We start from the raw sequence: 22009 nt of genomic DNA on the forward strand, positions 1-22009 counted from the left end.
CCTTTGCAAAGTCACCTTGTTATTTGTGACTTTGTTGCGAATACAGAAAGATTTAAAGAACAAAAATCCTACTCTTATCAATCCACTAAAGGAAATGCACGGTTATAAAATATATACATTACAGAGCCATTATAGATAGGAAATACAATCGTAAAACATTAGGAATTCATTTAAAAAATCATCGGTAATGTTGTAGTTAGGATATAGAATTTGAAAAACCTTGGAAATTCACAGCAAAAAAATAACAATTACAAGGACGTTATAGTTAGGCTCATGTTTCCCTCATACAAAGACAGAGCAATTCAGCACTATATAGTTACCTGAGCTAACTATAACTCTCTCACTACTGCTTATGGCCTCACGTATTACATCACTCACGACAAGGCCAGTGAAATCTTAAATGACATCACTGATGACATCACTAATGAGATCATCCTGTGACTATCAGTGTTTTCAAATGTTCATGAGTGTTAGGCATATATACCAAAATGTATTGGTGAATCTCTGGATATATAAGTGCCTGTATGAATGATTCAGTGGGTATGTGACTGACTATATAAATGAGTGGTTAGGTGTTTACGTGAACCTATGGATAGGTGACTCTGTCCTGAATGCACACACCCTTTTTGGTATTTGGTGTGAATCTGTTCTGTAATTTTCAAGATGTTAAAGGAAATTTTAACTTGTATATCTAATGTTGTGGCCAGTTTGTGATACATTGGGAATGTGTGCACCAACGCGAATGCTGTGATAGGTTGTCCACAACCTAAGTAGAAAGTTGCTGCAGCAATTCTATGTAATGGTCCACGAGCCTGAAAATTAAAGAATAAGAGGTATACCGAGTCGGGATAATGGTACCTTGACCCAATGGCTGGAATATAAGTGTGTTTGTGTGACACCTAATGAGTTTTTACGTCTGATATTCACAAATGTGTCTATACACTCAGTTCAGTCCCATGTAACATTGCGAAAAATTCACAAATATTAGCAAAAAAGCTGAAAAAAATATTTGTGTCTCCCTCAGACACTAATGCACTCATTCACAGACTTACTCAAGCACTCATGCAGCCACTCATAGATCCACTCAGACATTCATGTGCCCACTCAGAGCCCCCATAGATTTTCACGCATCCACTCAGAGACCCACTCCCACTTTTACACGCACTTACAGATGCACTCAGACACTCAAGACGCACTCACAGACCCACTCAGACACTCACACACATTTACTGAGCTACTCAGAAACACACACCCACTCTCAGACCCAATCAGACAGTCATGCACCTACTCATAGACCAAATCAGAGACCAACTCACAGTTACACCCATTCACAGACCCACTCATACACATAAACCCCGTCTCACTGATCCTCTCAGACACTTCTGCATCCCCTCACAGACCCTATCATACACTCACATACCCTCCCAGGCACTCACAGAGACTCACTGGCCCACTCAAACCCTCATACAGCCACTCACAGACCCACTCAGACATTTATGCACCCTCTCACAGACCCACTCAAACACTAATAAACCCACTAACATAGCCACTCAGACATTCATGCACCCACTCACAGACCGACACAGACACTCATGCACCCAATGACAGACCTACTCAGACACTGACACAGTTGCAAACCTACTCAGTTACTCACATACCCACTCACAGACCTCTCAGATACTCATGGGCATACTCACAGACCCAATCAGAGACAGAGACACCCCATTACAGACCCACTGATGCATGCGTTCACAGACCCACTCAAACAATAATACACCCAGCCATAGACCCATTCAGACACTGAAAACCCACTTACAGTTCCACTCACAGATTTTTGCACCCACTGTCAGACCCACTCTAAAATGACACACCCTCTCACTGACCCACTAAACACTAATGCACCCACTCAAACACCTACTCAGACACTCACACACCAACTCACAGACCCACTCAAACACTAACACCCACTCAAAGCACCACTCAAACACTGATGCAACCACAGACAGTTCCTCTCCCAGACTCATTCACCCACTGACAGACACACTCAGACACTGACATACCCACTCACTGACCCTCTCAAACACTAATGCATGCACTCACAGACCATCTCAGTCACTCCTGCACTACTTACAGACCCACTCAGACACTCATGCACCCACTCACAAACCCACTCAGACACTCATGTGCCCATTCATAGACCCACTCACAGATAGACACACCCACTCACAGTCTCACTCAGACACTGACTGGGCTTCTTAGCAGATGCCACCACTTAGATGCTCATTTCTACTCTGATAGTGCACTGGAACCGGCTAACCTGTCCCCAGCACCAGTGCTCTTTCCTCTAAAAGTTAATGTAAATTTGTACACCCAACTGGCAAGGTACTTTGACTACTTATAAGTCCCTAGTATATGGTACCTGCGGTGTCCAGGGCAAGGTGTAAAGGCACTATATTGTGCCACCCTGTGTGACCCAAGTAAAAGTAAAAGTATTTCTATCAAGTTGTGTCTTACTGGACTCTCTGCACAATGTATTTCATGTTAGTGCACTACATAGAGAGGCAGTGTCCTACACAGACCCACCCAGACACTTGTGAAGTCACTCATAGACCTAATCAGATACAGTTGCATCAACTCACAGTCCCACTCAGATACTCTGTCACCCACTCACAGACCCACTCCAACACTAACACACCCACTTCACAGGCCCACTCAGACACTGAAGCACACACTAACAGTCCCACTCAGACTCATACACCCACTGACAGACCCACTCAGATGCTCCCACTCCCTCTCACCGACACACTCCAACACTAATGCACCCACTTCACAGACCCAGACACTGATGCACCCACTAACAGTCCCACTCACAGATCCATAAACCCAATCACAGACCCACTGTGATACTTACTCCCACTCACAGACACACTCAAACACTAACTCACGCACTCACAGACTTCGTGAGACACTAACACACCCAATAACAGACCCACTCAGAGACTCAAGCACCCTCTCACAGATCCACTCATAGACTCACACATGCTCTAGTGATGATGTGACCTGGTTCCATGTTCTGTGTTCTAGCATGGAATCAGGTCAGCGTTGTCATCCAATATTGGCAGTTGACCATAGCTAACTGTTGGGTGAGGTTGTTAAATAAATACCTCTGACTTATAACGCATTTGTGTGGTGGTCGCGTAATTACACTGGCGACAAGGGTGGGATGGACTTATCGTGCGTAAAAAACAACCTCAAGAACAACGGTTTGATACGTGCTGGCAAAGAGAAAGTTGAATTACCTTGCTGAACAACTTGGATTTCGCATGAGAGGCGCGGCAGGAAGATCTCGGAAGAGAAAAGTCTCCTCAACATCTTCATGGCAACATCGCTGGTGAGGCAGTGGGTGTGCTGGTTTAGAGTCGTAGCTGTAACGAGGGACTTCCAGTGAAACGCACTGGCCCCACCTGCGTTCCATTCCATGCAAAGATGAAAATTACGGGCAACGTTCCTGTAGAAAAAATACCGATAGCTGTTTGGTCTAGTGTCAGTGGAACAAGCCCGATTTCCCATAGAAAATGACCCGAATGTACAAAACAAGCATAATTGACTACAGAAAGTGAACCTGAGGTTTGGTAACATCACACGGCGGCCATCTTAAGTGTAAAGACGTGTGAAAGTATTTTTATCGGTTGAGATAGCAGTTTTGGCTTGTTGTCACGGTGACAAGCACACCTTGAAGGAGAAGCAGTTCAGGCTTGTCATCACGGTGACAAGCACACCTTGTCAATCGTTGTTGGAGTAAGCAGCTGTGGTGATTTTCGAGCATAGCGCATAAGAAGTGTGTGTGACCTGACAAATCTTGTTCTCACGGTGATAAGCACACCCTGGCACTTGTACGCACGGTGAGAAGTTCAGCCTGCAATAAATATAGAGGTTAAAAGAATTTCTTAAAGTGAGAAAAAGACAAAGAAACAAGTTTGTGGTAACTGGTTTTTATTCTTTTTTCTCTCTTTTGATGAATGTGCTTGGACTCACGGTGACAAGCACAAGCAAACCTGTTCAAATATTTGGTGATAGACAGTTTTGCATATTATTTGTGAAAATAAGCAATATTTAAAAAGATATATATATATATATATATATATATTTTTTTTTTTTTTTTTTTTGAGACATCTTCAGTGGGTTTCTTGCAAGTGTGTCTTTTGGGCAAACTACACAGGTGGTCCTTGTTGTTTCTTGCCATTTTATTGCTTACAGTGATAAAATATGCAAAATGTAACAGATCTGCCATTTTTCTTTCTGATCCTGGGGAGCTGCCGAAAAAATGGAAGAAATTTTTTGAAAATTATGCAAGGATGTGTGAGACAAATCTGAGTGCAGAGAGGAAACAGGCACTCTTATTACATTGTCTAGGGGGCGAAGGGTTGGAAGTCTTAGACAATTTACCACAGCTTAGCCAAGCAGTCCAACGGGGCCTAAACGAATATGAAATTTGTATAAGACAGTTAGATTTACATTATTTACCTAAAGTTAGTACCATCATGGAGAGGTATTATTTTGGATTGCGGGAACAAGGGAAAGATGAGAGTGTTGAAGAGCTCATTACATCTTTACGCAAATTAGCATCCAGTGTAATTTTGGTGAGTTAGTGGAGGAGAGGATTAGGGACCAATTTGTTCTCAGATGTTCTAGTGATAAAATAAGAGAAGAACTCTGCCTTAAAGATGAGCCACCCTTGGACGAGGTTATGAGCATTGTCAAATGCGTAGAGCAGATGCTCAAGTGTGTCGGAGAGTTAAGCAAAGTGAGTAAACAAAATACACTTAATGGGAAAAGTGAGGAAGCTGAGTGTCATGTTGTACAAAAGGTTGACTGTAAAAAGAAGAATGAAGAAAATGCTCAGGGAAAAGGAATTGAGGGTGAAGTTAAGACCAATAATTTTCAGCATGGGAGGAAAAATGTGATGTCTTTTCAAGGAAATTGTTTCAGATGTGGCAGATTTGGGCATATGGCAAATGCGAAGGAGTGTCCTGCACTCAGAATTAACTGTAGTGTGTGTGGCAAAAGAGGACATTAAGGGAAGAATTGCCGTTTACGCAACAGAAGAGACTTTAAGACTGAAATAAAAGAGGTTAGTTTTCAAGTAAGTGAAGGTGGAGTGGAACATCCTTCGGAGTGGATCATGGTAGGTGATGTCAGAATTAAGATGAAGTTTGATTCTTGTTCTCACATCACCTTCATTTCCAAAGAACTTTTTCAAAAAGAGTTTTCTTACAGGATGAAATTGTTGAAACCAGATATTAGGCCTACATGTTATGGGGGGTTACCCATTAAGATATTAGGTTATTTTGTTGAATGCATTGAGTGTAATGGGAGATTTACAGATGCAAAAATGTATGTGGCTTAAAGGGGTGAGAATTTATTGAGCTGGACTCACCAAGCTCGATTAGGTATCATTCTTAACCCTAATGCAGAGCCTTCTGTTCAAGTACAGTCTGTAGGAAGTGGGGAGTCTAAGTTTGTGAAGGAATTTGAAGGGTTGTTCAGCGACACTTTGGACTGTTTAAAGGGTTATAATCATCACATTGTTGTAACTTGGTATGCTTCCCCTTCCCTTTCCAGTCCCCCCTCCTTTTCCACCCGTTTTGGTATGGTCCACTCTGACAGCTCAGGCGCTCGCTATCGAATGTTGAGATAGCAGCTGAGCCCCATGTTGATAAGCTGACGGCGTCCTTAGGTTATGCTTAACTGAATAAAGTAATTAAACTATCGTCACTGCTTCCTCATTACAACATTTGTTGGCGACGAGGAGAGGAGACTGTGCCAGGGACAGTGGATGTCGTTCCCCTGGAGTGAACTGTTTGCTTATCAGGAGAAGAATCACGAAGTCAATGGTGATCGACAGATGGGAGCTAAGTGAAACTGCTGCCGTAGTTTAAGCGCTGGCGGTCTGACAGTGTATACGGTGAAAAGTTTCAGACAATATATTTGATTGGGCGTTTGCGGGTTCATGAAAGCAAGCAGCGTGAAGGAAATAGCTGAGGGGAAGGAGGTTTGCTTGTGTGTCAGGCCGGGCACAGGGGTTGCTTGGAGTTAATTAGAGCAGCGACGTGGGAAAACCACCATACTTCCATAGGCGGCGCTCCATGGCATGATAGTGAGGCGAGCGTGAAATGAATTAAGGAACTTGTAGCCAACGATTAACGCCCACGCTGTGTTTCTGTCACTACACGGTGCATAGATCCGGTGCCGGCGCTCGTTTGGAAGTCACGTCATCTGGGCACACGCATCAGCGCAGGACAAGCGGCAGCACAGGGCAAGCGGCTAATAAAGGAACAGTTTTCACGACGTACTTTCCCCAAACCCGGGCGTACCAGCTCTTGGTCAAGGTTTTAGTTAAATCCTGTCTATTTGAAGCAATTTATGAGCGGGCATAACGTATTGAACACAGTAAAGGGCCAAGACTCACCCTTAACTCAGGCAGCTTCGTTCTGACAGGAATCACCTCAAGAGACACTCCTTCACAGGAAGTTCCCGCCACCGGGGGAGGAGACCTGCGTCTCTATTGGTTTCATGGTCTAAAACCCATAGAAAAAAAAAGGGGACTTTTGGAAAAAACTTTCGGTTTAGCTGTAAACCATATCTTGATGTAGGAGACTGTGTGTATTTGGGGCTAATTGAAATTTAATGTGACTGTTCACGGGGGAAGTTTTCTCTTTTCAGTTTCAGCTATACTTTCCCTTCCTTCTCATTCTTAAGTGTGCATAGGGAGTTTCCAAGGTAGTTCATGGCAATGGCTGGCGCAGGTATGAGTCAGCCTCCACCTTTCCTTAATGAATTAGGTGAACCAGTCATTCCCTTGAGGAGGTGGGAAGGCATATTTAAATCGTATCTTATTGCCATAGGAGGTAGCAATTATTCAAACGTACGGAAACAGCACATACTACTCCACAATTTAGGCACACAAGGTAGGAAAATTTATGAAGACATTACAGGGAGGTTGGTGGAGGATGATCAAGAGGAAGTAGTGGAGGGTATCAACGTTTATGAGTGCACTTTGAGGGAGTTAGAGACACACTTCAAAGAAAAATAAATGTGGTGATGGAAAGACATAAGTTTTTTAAGAGGGTACAGAAGAAGGAGGAGAGGGTGAGTGCGTACATAGCAGTACTGAGAGGATTATCAGCCACATGTGAATTTGGGCAACTCACAGACTCGTTGATTAGAGACCAACTCGTGAGATGCACCAATGATACCAAAACACAAGAGGAGTTACTCACTAAGAACCCTAACTTAGAGGAAGCTCTCAACATAGCTAAGGGCCTAGAACACACCGCGCGATGTATGAGGGAAATGAAACCACAAGAGGGGACAAACAAAGAGAGGGCAGAGAACAAGATCCACACGGATGGAGAAACCATTTGTAAAGTAGGGGACAAGAGTAAAGAGATGGTTCGCAGTAAGACCGGTACTATGGTATGTTTTAAATGTGGTAGTCCCAATCACTTGGCCAACAATTGGAAGTGCCCGGCGAGAAATGTACAATGTAGGAAGTGTAACAGGTGGGGGCACTATTCCAAAGTGTGTAAGGCACCCAGCAAAGCTGTACATGCCATTGAGGAATCTCCTCAGGAAGAGGAGGGGGAGAAATCTTATATCTTCCAAGTGGAGGAAGAGGATGAAAATAACGATGACATCTATGCCAAATGTGATGTTTTACTTGATGGTGTAAAGTTCAGTATGTATGCTGACTCATGTTCACCCTACACGTTGGTAGACAAGAATGTATTTGAAGGAAAATTTGCAAACCATCCCATTAAAATGGTGCAAGCTGATATCAGTCCCAAGGGGTACAACAAGGGAAGAATCCCCTTAGAGGGTATGGTGACAATGAGTATCTCATTTAAAGACAGGCACACGGTGGGGAAAGTGTATGTGTCTACTAGTGGCTCGACCCTATTGGGCTGGAAACACCAGAAGGAGTTGGGTATGAAGTTAGACCCGAATAACAAAGAGCAGGTGTTACTTATCAACCCGGTAGGCATAGCGGGGGACCTCACCGAAGAGTTTAAGGAGGTATTTAGCGAAAGGTTAGGTGTATTTAAGAACTATATGCACAAGATTATTCTCAAGGAGGGGGCAGTACCTGTGGTGCATAAAACCAGATCCATACCACTGCGCATGAGAGAACCTCTCCAGCAAGAACTTGAAAGGTTGGTCAGTCAAGGAGTCATTACTGAAATTGAGAGTTCAGCATGGTTGGCCCCGATCGTGATCACGGCGAAAGATGGAGGAAACAGCATAAGACTCTGTGTGGACCTGAGAGATCTAAATGCAAACATCCTGGTGGATAGGTTTCCTCTGCCCCGCATCAGTGAAATGTTGAGCACGATCCGGGGGGCCAAGTATTTTAGTGTACTAGACCTATCCTCTGCATATTACCAAATCAAGCTTCATCCTGATTCGCAAATTCTAAGGGCTTTCACCACCCCTTTTGGCAACTTCAAATTTCAGCGAATGCCATTTGGCTTGGCGTCCGCGGCCGCAGCCTTCCAAAGAGTCATGCAACATGTGCTGAAGGACTGCAAGAAGACCATCTGTTTCCAGGACCACATACTGATCTTTGGAAGTAGCGATGAAGAACACAATGAGATGGCTAAGAAGGTGTTAGAGAAGCTGAAAGAAGTAGGGTTCACCACAAAACCAAGCAAGTGCAAGCTAGGTGTAAGCTCGGTGGACTACCTAGGACACACCTTATCGGAGGAAGGCGTCAAGCCTAAGTATGACTTGGTCAGAGCAGTGAGAGACGCCCCCACACCCAAAAGCAAGGAGGACATACTATCGTTCTTAGGGCTTGCCGAGTACATGGCTAAATTTATCAAGGACTTCGCCATGGTATCGCAGCCTCTAAGAGAATTGATCAAGAAAGATAGTGTTTTTGCTTGGGGGAAGGAACAAGAGATGTCCATGATGAGCATAAAGAAGGCAATCATTGAAGCCCCGTTCATTGGAAAATTCGACCCAAATGGAGCCACCATCATCTCGACAGATGCCAGCAACAAAGGCATTGGGGCGACATTGGCGCAAAGAGAGGGAAGTAAAGTCAAAGTTGTGGCTTTTGCGTCAAGGACCCTCACCGCCTCAGAAGCAAACTACTCAACCATAGAAAAAGAGGCTCTGGCGGTCTATTGGGCTATCCGTCACTACAAGTTTTTCATATGGGGTATACAGTTCGAGGTACAGACTGACCACAAACCCCTGGTCTCACTCTTCACTAAGAAGGACATGGAAAGCATGACGCCCCGCATAGCCAAATGGGCAGTGGGACTACAAGCATATAATTTCAGAGTGACTTATATTCCAGGGCAACAGAATAGGGTTGCAGATTTTTTATCGAGAGCACCATCAGGAGGAGAGGAGGACGAGGAGTTGAATGGTGACTCCATCCTGGAGGTGAGTCTAGCTGCAGTGGAAAAAAATGCTTGGGTAACCCAGATGGAACAAGATGAAGTAATGAAGAAGGTGTAGAAGCATATCCTCACGGGATGGCCAAAGAAGTGTAAGGACATGCAGGACGAGATCCAACCGTATTGGAATGTGCGGGAAGACCTATCTGTTGAAGGAAATTTCATACTCAAGTCCGGGAAGCTCGTCCCACCGGAGGCTTTAAGGAACCAGATCGTGGAACTAGCGCATGAAGGTCATCTGGGCCGCAGTTTGAGCAAAGCTAGACTACGTATGGACTACTGGTTTCCAGCAATGGACAGTGAGATGGAAGACAAAGTGCGGGACTGCTACGCATGCAGCCTGAGTGACAAGTTGAAATTCACTAGACGAGCACCATTGTCACCGGTGGAAGTTCCCGAGATTCCCTGGGACAAGTTAGGTTTCGACATAGCCGGTCCCATCCATGGCAAGGGGCCTCAGGATTGGTACCTACTAGTTCTGGTGGATTACTATTCAAGCTGGATAACCTGCAAGATGGTCCACAATGTGAACACAAGGTCGATCATTGAGTTCATGAAGGAGGTGTTCTCGAGAGAAGGAATCCCTTTGACACTGGTAACGGACAATGGGGTGCAGCTGATCTCTGAAGAGATGAAAGAATTTCTGAAAGACTGCTCCATAGCCCATATCCGCACGCCATTGTATTGCCCCAAGGCAAATGGCAAGGTGGAAAGGGTAAACCGCATGTTGAAAGAGTGCATGCAGCTGGCCAATCAGGCTGGGGAAAACATCGAGGAAGCAATAAGAGACATGCTATGGGCATACCACACCACGCCGAAATCTACTACAGGATGCACACCTTTCGAGTTACTGAGAGGAAGGAAAGCTGGAACAAAGCTGACCCCTAATTGGATGGGAAGAAAGCAAATAGAAGAGACCGACCCCAAAGAGATCAAGAGGAGGATCGAAACCAATCAATGGAAATACAAGGAATGGTACGACAGGAAGTGGGGAGTCAAGGAGAGAGAGTTCCAGCGAGGACAAAATGTCTACGTCAGGAAACCGGAAAGACTAAGAAAAGGAGGAGAAAAGTTCTATGCCCCCAATACTATCAGAATGCCAAAGAAGAACACAGTGGTCATGGAGGATGGAAGATTATGGAGCCATGATCGGGTGGTGCCCACAGAGGGGAAAGAAGCTAGGTCAGGCTCAAGAAGAATGGAGGGTGGAGACATCAATGGTGAGGTCAGACAATACAGAAAGAGTGATAGACCCAGGTTCCCTCCTCACTGGCACAAGCAATACATAATGAGATCGTGATCTGTTATGTGAATACGTAGTATTGTGTTACTGTGGGTCTTCTGCGAAAGACCGTGGGCTACGATTGTGGATGGGGTATTTCCTTTCCTACTTCCACCCCGGCCTTCCCAGTTCTCATCCCCTCCCTTCCCACTCTTCCTTTTGTTTCCCTAGGGAGGATGATGTGTTGTAACTTGGCATGCTTCCCCTTCCCTTTCCAGTCCCCCCTCCTTTTTCACCCGTTTTGGTATGGTCCACTCTGACAGCTCAGGCGCTCGCTATCGAATGTTGAGATAGCAGCTGAGCCCCATGTTGATAAGCTGACGGCGTCCTTAGGTTATGCTTAACTGAATAAAGTAATTAAACTATCGTCACTGCTTCCTCATTACAACACACATCAAATTGAAGCTTGGTACGAACCAGTTGCTGCTAAGGTCAGACGTATTCCCATCTGTGTTCAGGAAGCAGTACAAAAGGAGATCGATAAAATGCTAGCCACAGGTGTCATACAGCCTGTAGAGGCAACTGAGTGGTTGGCCCCCATTGTGGTGACGCGTAAGGCAAATAATGAAATTTGTTTATGTGTGAACCTTCGGGCACTAAACAAAGAGATGGTGGTTGATACATTTCCACTTCCCAATATTGAGCAATTGGTGTCAACCTTGGATGGTGCATGTTATTTCACCACGTTGGACATGGCGTCAGCGTACCAACAAGTGCCACTCAGTAAAGATTCGCAGGAGTGGATAGCTTTTATAACACCCATGGGTGCATTCAAGTTTTTGAGGATGCACTTTGGGCTAATTTCCGCAGCATCCGTGTTCCAAAGAATAATGAATGACCTTTTTAAGGGTATACCAGGCGTCAGATGTTATCAGGACGATGTGTTAATCTGTGGGAAGGATGTAAAAGAACATGATGCAAGGGTAACTCAAGTCCTCAAAATAAATGCAAGTTTGGCGTTACTGAACTCGACTATTTGGGTCACCATATTTCAAGACTGGGTGTCAGACCCAAGAAGGAGCTAGTTGAGACTATTGAAATGTTAAAAGAACCATGTTCAAAAGAAGAAGTTTCTTCATTTTTGGGGATGGCTGAATTTTATAGTAAGTATGTTAAAAATTTTGCTAACAAAACCATTCACCTCAGGAGTTCAATGAGTAAGAATACAGAGTTTGTCTGGACCAATGAATGTAGTGCGGAGTTCCAACAGATTAAGAAAGATCTAAAAAATGCACCAAACTTGCAAGCTTTTAAACCAGGTGATGCTACCTTTGTAGTTATGGATGCGAGTAAGAAGGGTCTTGGGGCACTACTTTACCAAGTACATAGTTGATTGATTGCTTGCACTTCAAGGTGTTTAAAGGGCGCATAATTAAATTACTCAGTAATAGAGTAGGAGGCAGTGGCTATCTTCTGGGCTGTTAATACATTTAAGAAATTTGTGTGGGGCACCTCTTTTGTGGTCCAGTCAGATCATAAACCGCTTAAGGAAATATTTGAAAAAAAAAAGGTCTAGATTCCATCTCATCAAGAATCAGAAGATGGGTCATATCTTTACAGGAGTTCAACTTTAAGTTTGAATATATTCCTGGAAGTACGAATGTGTCTGCAGACTGTCTGTCACGATTAGTTGACGTGGTAGAAACAGGGGGCAGTTGTGATGAGGATGTACAGTATAACGATGAGTTTGAGATAAAAGTGTGTGATGTGACTTTAGGAGCAATAAAAGAGGATGAGTGGTAGGAGGAATTAAACAAAGATGATGAGTTATTGTCAGTCATAAGTTTATTAACTCAAAACAAGACCCATTGTCTTAGTAAACCATGGTCTTTAGTAGCTCATGAGCTGGCCATTGTTGATGGAGTTCTGACAGGAGGTACTAGAATGATTCCACCTTTGAGCTTAAGATATAATATTGTAAAAATGGCACATGAAGGCCACATGGGAATTTCCAAAACAAAAGAGCGCATCCGACAAGATTTTTGGTGACCAGGTTTAGATTTAATGGTAGAACGTGCTGTTCGAGAGTGTTACTCTTGTCGGTTAAGTGATAAAATACTAAAACCAAGATATCCACCCATGGTGTGTGGAAAATTACCAAAGTGTCCATGGGATGAAGTAGCCATCGACATATTGGGACCTTTGCATGGGGAACAACAAACTCCTTATTTACTTGTTTTATTGGATCTGTATTCTCGTTGGGTCGAAGTCAGTTCTGTGAGGGAAATAACAACCCACTCTGTTATCAAAGTTTTTAGATTCAATATTTAAACGTGAGAGCTTCCCCAATTCGTTACTTTCGGACAATGGTCCTTAGTTCTGTCCAGGAGTAATGGACGAATATCTTCTCAGGTGTGGTGTTGTACATAAAAAGATTTCATTGTATCAACCAGAAGAAAATGGTGCTCTGGAAAGATTCAACAAAACCTTGAAGGAGTGCATTCAATTGGCAAGAGTTAACTGTCTTGATTGGAGGAAGGAGTTACAGAATCGTATCTCAGCCTACAGATTCACTCCACATTTCTCAACGGGTAAGACTCCATTTGAACTTTTCAAGGGAAGGTCTGCCAATACATCTTTGTGTCCAGGGTGGATGATTTTGGATAAGGGATTGAAAAACAATGACATTGGGGATTGGAGAGAGAAGGAATTAGCTCTTCAGAAGAAGAGGAAAATCTATGTTGATGTTCGTAGGTCAGGTAAAGTTACCCACTTCAAGATTGGTGACAGGGTTAAAATTAAAGCTCCGGTGGGATGCAAAAGTTGGTTCAAATTCACATCTACAAAATCTATTGTTAAACTTTTCAAGAATGCTGTAAAAATAGATGATGGTCGTATTTGGAACCATAATCGTGTCGTGCATGTTGGTGATAATAATATGTTTGACCCGGACCACGTTATCTCTAGTGGGAAATCATCTGACGTTGGTTTGAAATCTGGGTCCACTAGCAAGAGTGTTAGGGTTCGCAAACTTCCAAATTATTTGCATGATTATGTGAGGTAAGGAATTATTATGTGTTTCTCCAACTGTTCACTTTTTTGCTATTTGGTAGCTTTACCAGCTCAAATGTTTCATTGTAAAATGCAAGGGGAAAGGAGTGTGATGATGTGACCTGGTTCCATGTCCTGTGTTCTAGCATAGAACCAGGTCAGCGTTGTGTTCCAATATCGGCAGTTGACCATAGCTAACTGTTGGGTGAGGTTGTTAAATAAATACCACTGACTGATAACGCATTTGTGTGGTGGTGGCGTTATCACAGCTCTCACTGACTAACTCATTCACGTACCCACTAACAGTCCTACTCAGATACTCATACACTCACTAACAGACCCATTCAGATACTCACACATTAACTTCCACACTCAATCAGACATTTATGTCCCCAGTCGGAAACTCTTCATAAAACTTCATGGAACTCTTCATGTCTCGCCATTGAGCAGGACATTATCTCTCGAAGTACCCAATCAGTGGAACAAGTGTGTATCTTAGACTTGCCCCAAGCAGTTACAGGGAAACTTCAAAACTAGCTCCTCAAAAACATCTTTATCCATCCCAAATATTGTGAGCCATTCCCTTGTCTTTGGGAATACTGTGAGAGTGTACCATAAGAAGATCTTTGACTATTTTTCTGACCTTCTTTTATCTGGCTTAAGGACTCTGACCACTTTACCACTGCTAATCAGGGCTTAAGTGCAAGTGCTCTCTCCCCTAAAACATGGTCGGCCCGATTCACAAAAGTAATCTGAGACAAAATTCTAAGTTTACGACTTTCGGTATTCACAAAAGGCATTTAGTAGTAGTAAAGTTAGGAATTCTAACTTTACTACTACTAAACTGAGAAAAATCCTAACTTTACGACTTTCGGTAGTCACAAAAGGTGCTTAGTAGTAGTAAAGTTAAGATTCCTAATTTTACTAATATTAAATGTCTTTTGTGAATACCAAAAGTCGTAAAGTTAGGATTTTGTCTCAGATTACTTTTGTGAATCGGGCCCGGTATAATTAGTTTACACCTGTTTGGCATATTTAATTTCCTTGCACAACCTTCGTACAGTGATATCCCATATACCCAGGGCATGTAAGTTAAACGCTCCTAGTGGGTCTGCAGCACTGCTTGCACCACCCACAGAGGTAGCCTTTCAAACCTGTCCCAGGCCTGCCACTGCAGGACCTGTATGTGGAGTTTACTGCCACCTTGACTTTTCATTTGAAAGTACTTTTTTAAGAATTATACTCCCCTTTAATTACACCTAGGTCACCCCTAAGGTAGGGCTTAGGTAGGCCTCTGGGAGGATGGTGTGAAAGTAAAAGGTTGGGCATGTGCCTTTATTGTGTGGATATCCTGGTAGTGACAAACATAAGCTAGCATTGGGAATTCCATGATATGATTTTAAGTGGTAGTTCCTTATCTAAAAAGAGTAGCGTTACCATGTTTGGTATGTTTGGAATAGTGGTGATCAATCCTGCTGACTGGTGTAGTTGGAATTTAGAAATGCCACTTTTAAAAAATGAAAAACCAAAACAGTTGGTGGTTTTTCTTTCTGTTTTTATTCTTTTCACAAAAGATCATTCTATTTAATAAACATGACCTGTAAATCAATTATAACATATTATCATCCTAACATAACATTGCTCAATATTTAGGAACAGAGAGTAATCACAAAAAGAATTGCAAACCTATACAAACTTTTTCCATATCCCAATATAAATCACGCATTAATAAACAAGATGACACAAATCAAAAATAACTCCAATCAGTGTTCAACCAGTCCAAAATTATACACCAAAACGACCCCTTTTAACACTCTTGGTGTCGATAATGGGTTCCAAAAAATCAAATGTGGAAAATGAAAGAAAAATAATTGTTTTTCATCAAAAGTCCTTAGTGGTCCTTCAAATTAGTGCAGTTTGAACATGAAAACCCAAAATTAATAGTCTACATGTTTTGAACCATATATGTAATAGGTTATTCTCAGGACCAGGGCTGGGTGATTTCTAAAATTAAAGAAAAGTAAAAGAAAGGTTTCTCCATATGTACAATTATTTTCAAAAAAAGGATCATAATCAGGGAGGGGACCCTTCATTGGCAAAAACTTCTCCTACCTTAGATGTTCAAGTACGATGTAAGAGGAAGAGCATCTTTTATTTGTGTCCATGTTTTCCATCTGAATATGATAATGACAAAAAGCAAGAGAGAACTATAGAAACCTTCAAAACAAAAAACACTTCTTTTCTGAAAGGGAAATTTCCACTGCGTTTTTAAATGTACCTCAGTGGCAGTGAAATGAAGTCCTACATGGTGACTGTGTTTCATTCCTTCATTAGGAAATCTTGTGAAGAATTTAGGGCCAGATAGACGACCGTTTGTCGCAATTGCAAAGGGGTATTCAACACTTTTGTGACCGCAAAAAACTGTGGTGGTATGTACCAACGCTATTTTGTGAGTCACAGACTTGCAAAATATCGTTTGCGACTAGCTATTAGGAAGGGGCGTGCCAAGTGTGTCCCTTCCTAATAGCGAGTCTAAATGGTATCTACCAATGTTCTGCGACCCTATGTAAGCCATTCTTCAGCACATGGAATGTGAAAAAATATATTGGCTGGATTCGGTACTATGGGATAACATGGAACGGTTATGCTAGTAATCTCCTGCACTAATCTATTCTTTCATTTAGTTTATGTGAACCTGTGATCAGAAAGTTACATAAACATCCAATCATTTCCATCAACAATCCTTTACTCAGTTCATCTCTAATTATTGGTAACATTTCTGCAACTGATGGTGTTCTTGAATACATGTCTGCTGGTTCTAATTTTACTAAGACATGTTCTGCACATTTTAGTAATATGGCATCTTTCTCTGTTAACTTTCTTATTTCTGTGTTTATTATTTCTTTCAAATCAGAAGGTAATTTTTCATCTGTCTTTTCTGAAAACAATGCTACAGCTGTCTCTTGTTGGGCCATTATAAAATGTACATCTTCATCGTGAATCTGAAAATGTACATTATCTGGTGTACAGTAATTTGTGCTGTTTTATTTGCAAAACAATTGTTTTCGTGCTAGGCCTGAGTCACAAACAACAACTTGGCAATTTTCCTCAAATGGGCCTCTTTTTGGTGCAAATTCTTCTAAAACTGGGTTTGTAATTTCTTTGTTTAAAACTCCCACAAACTAAGGGGCACATTAGGATTGCAGTTAATCCGCATCCTCCGGGCCGGCGGAAGCCACCGCCGGCCCGGAGGAAGCGGATTAACTGCTGCGGACTGAAAAAAGACCCCCCGCCAGATTAGGATGGCTGGGGGATCTTTTTTCCGTCCGCCGCTTTTCCGCCGCGGTCGCCTTCCGTCCGCGGCGGAAAAGCACTAACATGGCTGGCGGTGTCTATCAGACACCACCAGCCATATTAGGATGTCAGCGGTGGTATGCCTTTACACGCCGGCATTTCCGCCGTGCAAAGGCATACGGACTTGTCTTTGGGGGCCCGTTGCGGTTCCCCAGGGGTGAATGGGGGGTGGGGGGTGCACATGGGGGGTACCTATGGTACCCCCCTGCCTTTGCGTGCACGAAGGGGCAGGCACCACGCGGTGCCTCTAGCTTCGTGCACGCAAAGGAAAACATGTTGTTTTTAACATTGCGGCGTGTGCTGCTTCAAGCAGCACCCGCCGCAATGTTAAATATACAGGATGTGACCGCCAGGGTGGCGGTCACATCCTAATTGGCACGGAGGGACCGCCGCTGCCCCTGCGGACGGTCCCTCCTCCTCTGGGGTGGCGGACGGACGAAAGTCTGTCCGCCATCCTAATGAGCCCCTATGTCTGGACATTCCACTGCTTTCACAATGGTAATTTCAAAATTCTGAGTGTTAAAACTCTCATTTTCAAACACAGCAACCTGTTGAACTGGGTTCTGATTTTGTCTCTGGAAATAATTCCCATTTGCTCTGGACAACTTATTTAAATTACTTTTATCAAGTTCCATATTTTGTAGGACCATCTGCGCTTGAAAAATTCCTGCCATTGGTACCTGTTTCTGAACTGACATTTGCATTTGCTTAACTGGCACAATTTACACCTGCATTTCTCTCTGTGTTTGTGCATCATGTTTAAATTTACATTTCTTATTCCAATGATCAAATCTGTTATAAAGATGGCAAAAGGACACCTTTTCCAGCAGTACAACATCCATACCTGAATTTGCACAGACCAAAACACCTTTACTTCCATCCATAATACTTTTAATCTGTACCCAATCAACATCTTTTGCTGGCACTCTGCCCTTCCCGAAAGTAATGGCTGCTACGTTTTTCTCTATAACAACAGAAAATAATGGTGTATTCATGCAAACCCTTTTCATTGTCTCCTCACCTGGCCTTTGCACAACAACTTTAGATTCAACCCACAATTCAGTTTGCATGGCAATGTAAATGAACAAATGAATGCACAACTCTTTTAAAATGTCAACAAATCCATCAAGCATAGATTTGTCCCTCAATTGTGGGAATGTGTTAAAAAATACTGCAAGTTCACTTTTATTCCGTGGCATATGAATATGTCCTCCCACCTTTTCTCTCAATGAGTAAGCAAAAGCTTCTCCCTCATCCTGTTTATTATTTTCCCTAACACGGTCTGGTGGTTTCTTTTTCTGTTCATGTTTTCTTTCCCATTTGTCTCCTAATTTCTAAAAACCCATTGCATTTGAAAATATTTTTTATTATTTCTGCAATGTGCAATTGCATTCCTGAAGAACACATTTTCTCATTTGCTTCATATCCCATATGTACCCTGAAACTTTTCTGAAATGGAAAACTTCCTGAAACAGTCCATCATGTGTAGTTACAGCTGTTTCCTTACTCAGGTAAACTAATTCTTTTCCCTGACACTGATTCACATTTTCATAATTTAAACGCTCCGAAACTGTTAATTTCTTCATGTTCAAATGTTGAATTTAAAACAATAACCTGTCTCTCTATTCCAGGGTCTGGGTTAATTTGTTCCCCCGTTCTCTCTATCTTTTAATCACTGCTGCTACCTCAAAGCAGGTATGAAAAATCCCATTTTCAAATATATTCATTTTATCCTGGGCTACAGATGTTGTAAAGACCATTTCTCCCCCACCTTTCAGTGCTTAGACTGTCTGGGGTAATGTCTGTTCAATAATATGTGAATTTGGAGTTTCTGAAATAAACCCTGCCATAATCACTCCTTATGCAGCTCTTTGAACCTTTTGAGTAGGGACCTTATTAATTGGGGCAGTCATATTTTTTTCTAGGCATTATCTGTGCATCTGCAGTTTGCAATTTTTGGACAGTATCAGTCACATCTGAAGCAGTAACCACACCTGGAGATATAACTCTCAGTGCTGAATCAATAGATAGTGGGTAATCTGAAATGTCTGCACGGTTCTCTCAATCAGTGTTTCTCTCTGTTTAACTGAAGCAGTAGCCACTGTAGTACTTACTGCTAACGCTCAACTCAATCGCCGTCATAATACAACAGACGACCCTTTTAGCATTAGCTAAAGACAGAGGCCCTTTTAGCATAATCTGTGCATTCATCTCGTATATCTATGCACATTATATTGGTCACTTCTTTATCCACTAGCTGTTGCGCTTTTATGGCATTTCGTTTGGACGGTATGCAGGCAGTTATGCACATTTTTAGTATTCTAATGGGAACCACATAAAGTGGCGGACACTCAATTAACAATGTATACATTATTTAATTCCCTGAATCATTATTTATTTTAAGCCTTTTGTCATAATTATTTCTCTTCTCCTGTATCTGGTGATTTACCTCTTTATCTTCACTTGCTTTGTCTTGTGCTGTCTTTTTCCACATGGTAAAAGCCTCAAATTGTGCAGCTCTAGATAGTGTCTTTATTTCACATAACACTTTCCTTAATATGTCAATGATTTGCAATTCAAAAGTACCATCTTTTGGAACCCTTAAAGGACTTTCTTTTTCAGTAGTCTTGCACCATTGGTGAACCCACATTCATGTATTTTGTCCCAAATTGGTAGACATAAATTGCACAGGTGTTCCTTCAGGAGCATCCCCAATTAAAAACAATTTTTTCACTTTACCTTTCAACAGTTTCTTTAAACCTTCAAATATTTTAATTTCTGCAAGAGTTCAATGCAATTTCTTTTCTCCAATGCGGTCAGCCTCAATTTCAGTCAGTTTAACCCATACTACTGACCCTCTCAAACAAAATCTGAATGCAACATTTTTCAGAATTTTCTTAATCAAAATGATGTTACTAACAACATAAAAACATTCGCTACTTTGTCTGTTCCACTAAACAAAGGATAGATTTATTTTCACTGCGAGTAACACATCCCGCTTACTCTTCACAAAGTAAAAACTTCTGTTTACTCTTCAAACACCGCAAGTAAATCCCTTCCGCTTACCCTTCATTCAAACTCGGAAGAAACTGCTACCCCTTCCTTGTTACCCTTTCTAGGTGATATAACACCAAAGTTTCACCAGCGAACTCTTTGCTATAAATCACTCTCACTTTTACACAGAAAATAGTCCCTAATTTAACACTGCCAGCCCTACCTAGCTTCTCGGTGTTATTCCAACAGATGAGTAACCTCACTGCAGTGTGACTTCTATTTACCATGCGCTATTCCTTCCCGGGATTTCCAGACAACATAAAACAAGACACTAAGGGCCATATGTAGGTGGCCCAATACCGGTCGGTAACTGCTTAATTCGGTGAATTTCACCATTACTGACCGGTAAATAGGCACACGCGATGTAGGGAAGGAATCGGTAATAAGGAATCGGTAAATACTGATTCCTTATTACCGATTCATAAATTACCGATTCGGAATCACCGAACATACAAATACCGAATCAGTAAATAAGAAACAGTAAAAATGAGAAAAGAGATGTAGGAAAATCGGTAATACTGAATTGCATGCAATTTGGCGTGTCACAGAGTTGCCTGTCCAGTTTCTTTAAGAAGTTCCTGGATGCCATGATGCAGAGAATGCATCACTACATAAGCTTCCCAAACACACAGGCGGAACTGCTGAAAACCAAGACTGATTTCTACCAAATGGCACAGTTCCCGCATGGCATAGGGTGCATTGATGGGACACACATTACAATCTGCCCTCTTGCAGCCACTGAGTATATCTACAGAAACAGAAAATGCACCCACTCCATAAATGTGCAGGGAATCTGCGATGCTGCCAACATAATCACCAACATCATGGCCAAATTTCTAGGGAGCACCCATGACTCGTACATCTTCCACAACAGTGGGATCTACACACGTCTGGTAGTGGGAGAATTTGGAGAAGGATACCTGCTAGGTAAATCACTGTGATACACCCTGATGAATACGGATGATGAAAGCATTGGTGTATGTAATTAATGGCACTCTTTTTCACCTAGGTGATAGCGCCTATGCTGTGCGGTCATTTATCCTCACTCCCTACCTAAACCCGTCAACCCCGAGTGAGAGACGATACAATGTGGCACACAAATCAACACACAATATTGTGGAGCGCACGTTTGGACTCCTGAAAAGCAGGTTCCACTGCCTCCACAAAAGCAGAGGCGCACATCAGTACATACCCATTATCTGCTGCAAAATCATTGCAACTTGTGCTATGCTGCACAACCTTGCCACTAAGAAAGGTACAGACGTTGAACTGACTGACTCTGAGGACGATGATGATGAATTTGCTGAGCCGGAGCCCAAAGCAGTGGGAGTGGCGCCTGCAGCGGATGGGAGACAAAGACGGGCAGAGATCACACGCAACTATTTCTGAGTAAGTAAGGAGACACAGCCAGTTGTTGTATGTAAATGATGTAGTTTTAATTTCTGGGCACTACGCTACTACACAAAGTGCACAACTTGCCAGTCAAATTTGTGACAACCCTAATAGGAAGTCATGGGTTACTTCACCCAATTCAGTTCAGGAAGTGTGAGCTGCATTAGCGTCTGCAGCTATGCACAACACTGCTGGATGCCATCAGCACACTGTCCTCACTGGCTGTGGATCCAGTTCCAGCCACATGCCGTCTGCTGCTCCTCCGGGTCTCAGTTACAGGGGGCGTGATGCTGCTGCGACTGGTCGTCTCCTCACTCTCCCCCAAATCCACAGCACCAGTATTGGCAGCCTGACTTGTCAGCATCTCTCTGATGTGGACTGTGACCCAGCATTACTGCCATCCACTGGCACAGTAGATATTTCACTCCCCCATGGGTCTTCTAAGGATGACTCCATCTCCTGGAGTGTG

The sequence above is a fragment of the Lissotriton helveticus genome, chromosome 3_2, assembly GCF_964261635.1.
Source record: "Lissotriton helveticus chromosome 3_2, aLisHel1.1, whole genome shotgun sequence".
Lineage (NCBI taxonomy): Eukaryota > Metazoa > Chordata > Amphibia > Caudata > Salamandridae > Lissotriton > Lissotriton helveticus.